Genomic DNA, 8220 nt, shown 5'->3' with positions numbered 1-8220 from the left:
AATATTGCCATGCTATTTTTTCATTAATTAATTTTATTGGTACATTTAAGGTATGCAGTGTAATGACATTCATCATTGGAAATTTGCATCTTTACATAATCCATCTTGGTTCTTATTTTTTCCCCATGCCCCTGCACTCCCTTCACCCCCTCCACCCTCCCTGTCTACAAAGGCCTTGTTTCCATTATTCCTTTTTTTCATGTTAATTCCATCGTGTAGACTGGTGCAATCACTGTGAAAATCAGTATGGAGATACCTCACAGAACTAGGATTGGAGGACCCATTAAGTATCATACCACAGTGATATTTGTGCACCCATGTTCATAGTGGCACAGTTTGTAATAGCTAAATCTTGGAAGCAGCCCAATTGCCCATCAATAGCCATTATTCCTTTTTTTCATGTTAATTCCATCGTGTAGACTGGTGCAATCACTGTGAAAATCAGTATGGAGATACCTCACAGAACTGAGATTGGAGGACCCATTAAGTATCATACCACAGTGATATTTGTGCACCCATGTTCATAGTGGCACAGTTTGTAATAGCTAAATCTTGGAAGCAGCCCAATTGCCCATCAATAGGAGAGTGGAAAAAGAAAATGTGTGTGTGTGTGTGTGTGTGTGTGTGTGTGTGTGTGTGTGTGCATGTGTGTCTGTAAGACAGAGTACTCATCAGCCATAAAGAATGAGAAAGTAGAGACATTTATATCTAAATGGATGCAAATCGAGGCAATACTTTTAATTGAAATAAAAAGGATGCATATGTGTAAATACCAAATAGTTTCTCTATTGTGAGAAACTGAAAGTGTAAATAAGGACTAAAAGGTATAATAGATGATGTGAAATAGGAAGAAAAGGTACAAAGGTGAAGAGGAAATGGAAGAGGTAGGGGAAAAGAAAGGAACATCATACTAAATTTTAAAACTCTAACCTTATGTTGTTTATAAAGGTTACATTTTAAACATAAAGATTGACAGTAAAATAATGAAAAATGTCATCACAAAATACCAACCAAAAGAAAGTTGACACTGCTATTTTAACTCAGATTAAACAGATAATTTTTTGCAGTACTGAGGATTGAACCCAAAACCTTTTCATTGAGCTACATCCCCAAACCTGTTTTATTTTTTATTTTAAGACAGGGTCGTGCTAATTCATTAAGTTGTCCAGCCTGGCCTGTAAATTGCAGTCCTCTAGTCTCAGCCTCCCAGAGTTCTGGGATAACAGGCAAATGCCACCACACCCAGCTAGATAAAATAGCTTTGGGGGCAAAAAAAAAAGCACTAATAAAGTATAGAGGGCCATTGTTTGTTTGTTTGTTTTGAGTTTGGGGTCTTGCCCAGGCTGATCTCAACATATGGGAACAAATAATCCCCTCAACATGTGGGAACAAATGATCCCGCATTTAAGCTTCCCAGGTAGCTGAGACTACTGGTATGTGCAAACAAGCTCAGCTGGGGCATTACTGTTATATAAAACAAAATCTAATAGGAAGATAAAAATGTTAAATTTGCAAAAAACCCAGTAATAACCTCAAAATAAAGTGAGAATCAACAAAACTACAAGGAAAGATAGAAATATTTTAAGTCTTTCAGTAATTGATATCAATAAGTATATAAACTATTAGAATAGCACCGTCAATAAAATTGATCTAATAGGCTATAGAACACAGAATCTAATGTTTTCAGAATATATATTCTTTTCAAGCCCACAGAGAATGTTCACCAAAATTGACCATATACAGTACTGGGTCGTAAGACAAAAATTAAAACAGTACAAATTACATTCTATGATCACAGTACAATGAAGCCAGAAATCAACAAGAAAATGAAAACTAGCAAAACACTACACACTTAAAAACATACTTCTAAATGAACCATACGATAAAGAAGAACCATATTTGAAATATGAAATAATTTTAGCTGAACTAACATGTAAATGCTATCAAAATTTGTGGGATGCAATATTGCAGTTCTTAGAAGGAAAGTTATATCATGAAATGCTTATATTTCAAAATAAAGGAAGGATGGAAAAAATGAAAGAGCTAGGCATCCGTTTTAAGAAGTAACACAAAAAACAACAAAATAAATCCAAAGAAAACAAATGGCAATATCGATCCAGCATTAGGGATTGGGAGGGCAGATGTGGTCAAAAGTAATCATTATGATGAATTGATAAATCTGGTGAAAGTGCAGTCAAACGACTGGTAATGAAGATCAAGTTGAGCAGGGAAGGGAGATGAAGTGAAAGTGGAGCAAGGAGGGTATATCTGGAAGATTGGAGACCAGGGATGTGTCTAGGAACACGAGGTCAAAAAACAATTTAATGTGAATGAGGGAATAAGAGGATGATAGGAGTTGTTGATCAATGTGAAGTTTCTAAATCAGAGTATATATGCAGCAATTCTAAACAAAGGACATATTTGAGTGTGACCATGATAGTGGGTTGTGGAAATGAGTGGAGTCTTCTTTTTTTTTTCTTGCATTGAGTTTATTGGTACATTTTAGGTATACAGTACAGTTACATTCATTATTGGGATCTTGTACCTTTACATGACAGGTCTTGGTTCTCATTTTTTCCCTTTGTCCATACCCTCCCTTCACCCCCTCCTACCCTCTCCATTTACAAACACTTTTTTTCTATTTTTTTTCATTTTCTCATATTTTTTTCTTTCCCCTTATTCCCTTTCCCCTACCCTTCCCACTTTCCCAACACCTTTAGCCCTTTTCTTCCTATTTCACATTGTCAATTATATCATTATGGAGTCTTCTACTTTTACTATATACTGGTATGTAGTATTATAGGATAGGGAAACATCTTCCCTATCTTCTATATCCTCAATATAGGATGTGGCACACAGGTCAAGAAACTCTGGCTTCAAGATTTGGAAGATTCATCCACATGGATGTTCAAGTTATCAAGGTTAGTAAGAGTCACTGAAGACTGAAGCTAGGTACAAGAATCCCCAATGAATGGGGAGGTAGTGATCTAGTGGTCAGTGGGTGATAATAGAAATTGAAAAAGGGTAACACAATCCTATGGTTTGTCCTCCAAAGCAGAAGTGGTTTCTCAAAGGAAGTTGTGAGGCACTATCTATAGATAAGAGGAGAATATGGCCCCTACCTCCTCACTCTAAGATACAGAGATAATGGTGTTCTATCTAGGATGGTAATGACAGAAGCAGGCTTGTCAGGGGAGAAACAGATTCATCAAGATAGTATTAAACATAACTCGGAACAGTTGTGGCAGAACTGGCAAAACCAGCTCTGCACTTACTATCTGTATGATCTTGGGTAAGTTATTTAAACAATCTAAGCCTTGGTTTTCTGAGCTTGGTATTATTATCATCATTGCAGCTTTATGGATATTTGTGAGGATGAAATAATATACTACACAAAAAGGTCCTTAGCACAGTGCCTTCCTGGTGTATAATAAGCCCTCAAAAATGGTTAGCTTTAAATAAAAAGAAATGCCACCAAAGAAAGATTCAATTGATTGGGGAACTTGTACAGACCTAAAGGTTCCAATAACAATAGGTAATATTTACTGAATGCCTACTTTATGTCACTATAAAGATGTTATACATATGACAATTTCTAGTTCTCAAGGCTATCCCATGTAAAAATAAGAGACAACTCTATGCCAAAAATAGCATTATTTCCATTTCATACATTAGGACACTGAGGTATGTGCATGACCTCACCTTCCCCCATTCTTTTTTCTTTTTTGTAACTGAGAAAATGATAGATTACATTTTTTAACCTTTTGTAGTTATGTGTAACCACAGGACTTTTAGGCAATAAAATTGAACAAAAATTATGTGTACCACTTCAGCCTTAAGAAGCACACTTACATTTACAAGTGTATGTCTCCACACTCTGTAGTCCCTCTGTCAGCTTGATGATAACAGGGCTCATGGGATGATAAAGCCATGCAATAGAATTAGCCTGGGTCTTGGAGTGACCTCACTGTGGGAGCTGCCCAACTAAGAGAAATACACTCAGAACTGTTAGTAAGAAACAGACTTGTTTTATTGAGCTATTACATCTTTAGGTAGAGCATTTAGTCCACCTAATTAATACAAAAATCATGATAAGCACTTTAGACCCTTTTTTCTTAATCCTTACAAGCATTTTATGAGTCACATATCAATATAATATGCATTTTAAGAGATAAGGAAAGTGAGATTAAGCAACTTGCTTGAAGCTATGCAGTGGATGAATAGGTGATGTACTCGAGGGCTAAGAATAGATGTTTGCCACATTCCCAGTCAAGCTATACCCAAAGTGGATTCTGGAGAGCAAAAAGTTGGCTGAAGCAGTAAAAAAACAATCATGATGTGAAAACTGTCATTGGAAACCTGGGGCTGGATGCCAACATTCATCTATATCCTCTTTTCCTTTCAACCATCTACTTCTCTGACCACATCACTCTGGGGAAAAAAAAGCACTAAAACACAGTTATCTTATTGCCTGTCTTCTTTCTGTGCTCATCATTTCCATCTTGCTCAGTCCTCCTTCTTCCTTGCCTAGTTCTATTGTACTGAGTTTCCCAATTATGAGACTAGAAAAGAATAATAGATATTTTGAAAATTGGTGTATCTGTCCAAGAACAGCTTGTAGATATACTTCACTGAACAATGTAATGATGACCAACAAAAATATAATTCTAAGAATAATAATAACTACTTATAACAGGTCTAGAAACTATCCCTATTTAAATAACATATGTCCTTTGATCCAACATTCCTCTCCAACTACCATATCATTTCTCTGTTTCTCATTGGAGCTAAATATTTCAATGGAGTTGTCCATATACACTATGTGCAGTTCCTCGTCTCCTCATTCACTATTTAATCCACTCCAGCCTGGCTTCTGGCCCAACTACTCCAATGAATCTACATATGTTATTGCAGCAAGCAATCCTCCTATTGCCAAATCTACTAGATAATTCTTTACCTCCATTTCATTTGAACACCCTGAAGCATTTTAAATCATTAGCCTCTTCCTCATTTTAAAAACATTTTTTTGGGATGTTGCAACACAACACTTTGCTTGGCTTTCCTCCTACTTCATTGGCTACTCTTTTTAGTCTTGTTGGCAGATTTACCACAATATTATGATATTTCATGGCTCTATCCTGGTGTTCTCTTTTTTCTTTATATTCCTTCTCTATGTTATGTCAACTAGACAGGCCTTCTAAAAGCATTTCAGTTCCAGTAACTGCCACATTTATTTCTCTAGTCAATACCTTGCATCTGAGCTCATGATATGCATACCATCTACCTCTTTGATCTTTCCATTTGTATATGCAACAGATACTTTAAATTATGTCAAGAATTCTTGATACTCCCTAAATGTGCCTGTCCTTATCTTTTTATTTCTATATATCACCAACTTTATAAAGAATGCCTCCCTTGTTTTCATCTTAACTGCTCCCACCTAGGCCTAGGAATTTCCTAGAAGGTGGAAATCTCTTGACTGGTTTTCTTACCTCTGCTATATTCTCCACAGTGCAGCAAAATTGATCTGCTAAAATTTTCCAATGTCTTCCCCCAAAAAAGTCATATTCCTTACCATGGTTATGCCTGGTCCACTCTTGCTCCCCAATAGGGAAACAAAAGACTTGAACAACACTATAAACCAACTAGTCTTAATACAGTATACCTATGGAGCATTCCACTCACTACCAGAAAAATAGGCCAGGTGTGGTGGCACATGCCTATAATCTCCGCACTTGGAAGGCTGAGGTAGGAAGATCAATGTAAGTTGAAAGCTAGCCTGGGCTACATAGTGAGTTCAAGGTCATAAAAAAAAAAAAAAAAAAAAAAGCCCAGCAGAATATATTCAATATATTCTCAAGTACATATAAAACATTCTCCAGGATAAGACCATATATATATATCCATAAAACAAGCCTCAAAATATTTAAAGGATTGAAATCACACAAAAATATTATCTACTACAATGCAATGAAATTAGAAAGAAATAAAAAGAAATTTATAACATACTCCTAAATATTTGATGTGGCAAAAAAGTCTCAAGAGAGATTAGAAAATGCCTTAAAATAAATGAAAACAAAACCACAATATTCCAAAATGTATGGGGCACTGTACAGCAGGGCCTAGGAGGAAATGTATGGCTATAATATCTGTATTAAAAAGGAAGAAATAATTCAAATCACTGACCTAACTTGTCACCTCAAGAAACTACAATGGAAGAGCAAACCAAACACAATACAAACAGAAGGAAATAAATAATGCAGGTTAAAAAAGTGAAATACAGAATACAAAAACAATAAAGTAACAAAACCAAAAGTTGGCTGTTTGAAAAGAACTGCAGAATTAGCAAGCCTTTAGATTAACTAAGAAAAAAAAAAGAGAGAAGACTCAAATGAATAAAACCAGAAATGAGAGGACATTAGTACACACTGTACAGAAATAAAACGCATTATAAGAAGTGCTCTGATTTCCATTCCTCAGTGTCATGAGTGGCTTCAACTTTAAATTTAATATTTTACAAAAGACTTTTTTCTTTTTCTTTTCTTTTTTTTGTTTTTTGTTTTTGTTTTTTTTTTGAGACAGGATCTCACTATGTAGTTGAGACTGACCTGGAGCTCACTATGTAGCCTAGGCTGGTCTCGAACTCACAGCGTTCCTCCTGCCTCGGCCTCCCGAGTGCTGGGATTACAGGCGTGCACCACCACGCCCTGCTGTACAAACGACTTTTAATTTAAAACAGACTCTTACATTTTAATTAACAGTTTTAATCCTCATCCTGCTCAAACTGCCTCCATTCAACTGTAATAGGTGTTCCAGTATATGAGATTAGGTATGGAAAAGCAGGTATAATTTTATAATTAAAGTCAAGGGCAGGGTATAGCAGCATATACATGTTCACAACTCATTAGATGCATAGATGATAGATGAATTCTTTAAGGAAGAGAGAAGAAAGAAATACAGTCCAGTAAAGATTTTCCCAGTTAGAGCCAACACCTCCTTTAACGCCTTGCTCCACAACTCTGCCTCCCATAGTACTGCTTTTGATCAACTCCTCGCTGAGAAGCTTTCCTTTCTAATCTACAACTAGATATCTCCATCTAGTTCCACATTCGGTGTAGATATTATCATACCTAAACCTCATTAAAGAGTTTATGTAACTGTAACTGAAGGAAAAAGCTACCAAAACAACATTCACTTAGTTTGCACTCCATTTGATGAAAGATGTTAAGTGAAACAACTAGAAAACAGTCTAAGGTAGAGGTTGGTGCTTTGGTTCAGAAACATGTTCCTTAGATAAAGCAAGGATTTAGGAAGGAAGGATCTGTTTTGTAAACAGGAAAACAAAAGTCCATTTATCAATTTGAATTTAAAAATAAATGAAGAATTTCGGTATTTACCCACATTCAGTAAACATAAAAGGGAACTAATCACCACCTCCACCGCCACAACCATGGGTTATATGTGTACAAGGCTAGATCAAAGTGGTAGCTAAGAATATTACATTCTGCAGTTATTCAAGGACGACAGTTGAGAAAGTTTGATGACAGAGGATAAAAATAACACTAATTTGAACATAAATGGCAGATTTTTTCATTCATATATGTGAATATTTATCATCTTACCCACACCCCCAGAAATCTAAGAAAATAATTTTATAACATTAACAAGTTCACTATCCAACAAATTATTATTCTTGCTTTCTGAAATGAAAAGACAACTTTTGTAAAAATGTGAATATAGTGAGGCACAAATAAAATAATCATTACTGTTGGGTTTAATTCAATTTGCAGTTTTACTGCATAGTAAATAACACACATAACCTCTTTTTGAGTAGTTTTTCCACAGTGAAAAAACAAAGCATTTGACAAGAGTGAGTCAATAGCAATTTAGAGGAGATGCAGAAGCAGAAAAACAAACAATTTGAATGTGCTTTACTGATAAAGAGACTATGGCCTGTTTACTTTTTCATACATTTAAAAGAAAGGCGGAATCTTCAGCTCCCAGCTTGACAGTCAGTTACAAAGAGCAGAAGTCACCTTAACGTTTCCTCTGGAGGGTATTATCACTGCACTCCAGTATCAGCAGAAGGTAGAAACACATGTGCTCCATCATACTTTGACCTTTATACTTCAAGTCAAGAGTCTACTGAACAAGGCCAGTTTTCCTCTCCAATATGCACTTTCCATACCTATTAAATAAGTTCACAGAATTTGTTCTGTG

Source organism: Fukomys damarensis, unplaced genomic scaffold, assembly GCF_012274545.1.
Source record: "Fukomys damarensis isolate Sample0158 unplaced genomic scaffold, DMR_v1.0_HiC HiC_scaffold_39, whole genome shotgun sequence".
Classification (NCBI taxonomy): Eukaryota; Metazoa; Chordata; class Mammalia; order Rodentia; family Bathyergidae; genus Fukomys; species Fukomys damarensis.
The sequence above is the reverse complement of the archived record's forward strand: the minus strand, read 5'-3'. Positions refer to the sequence as shown.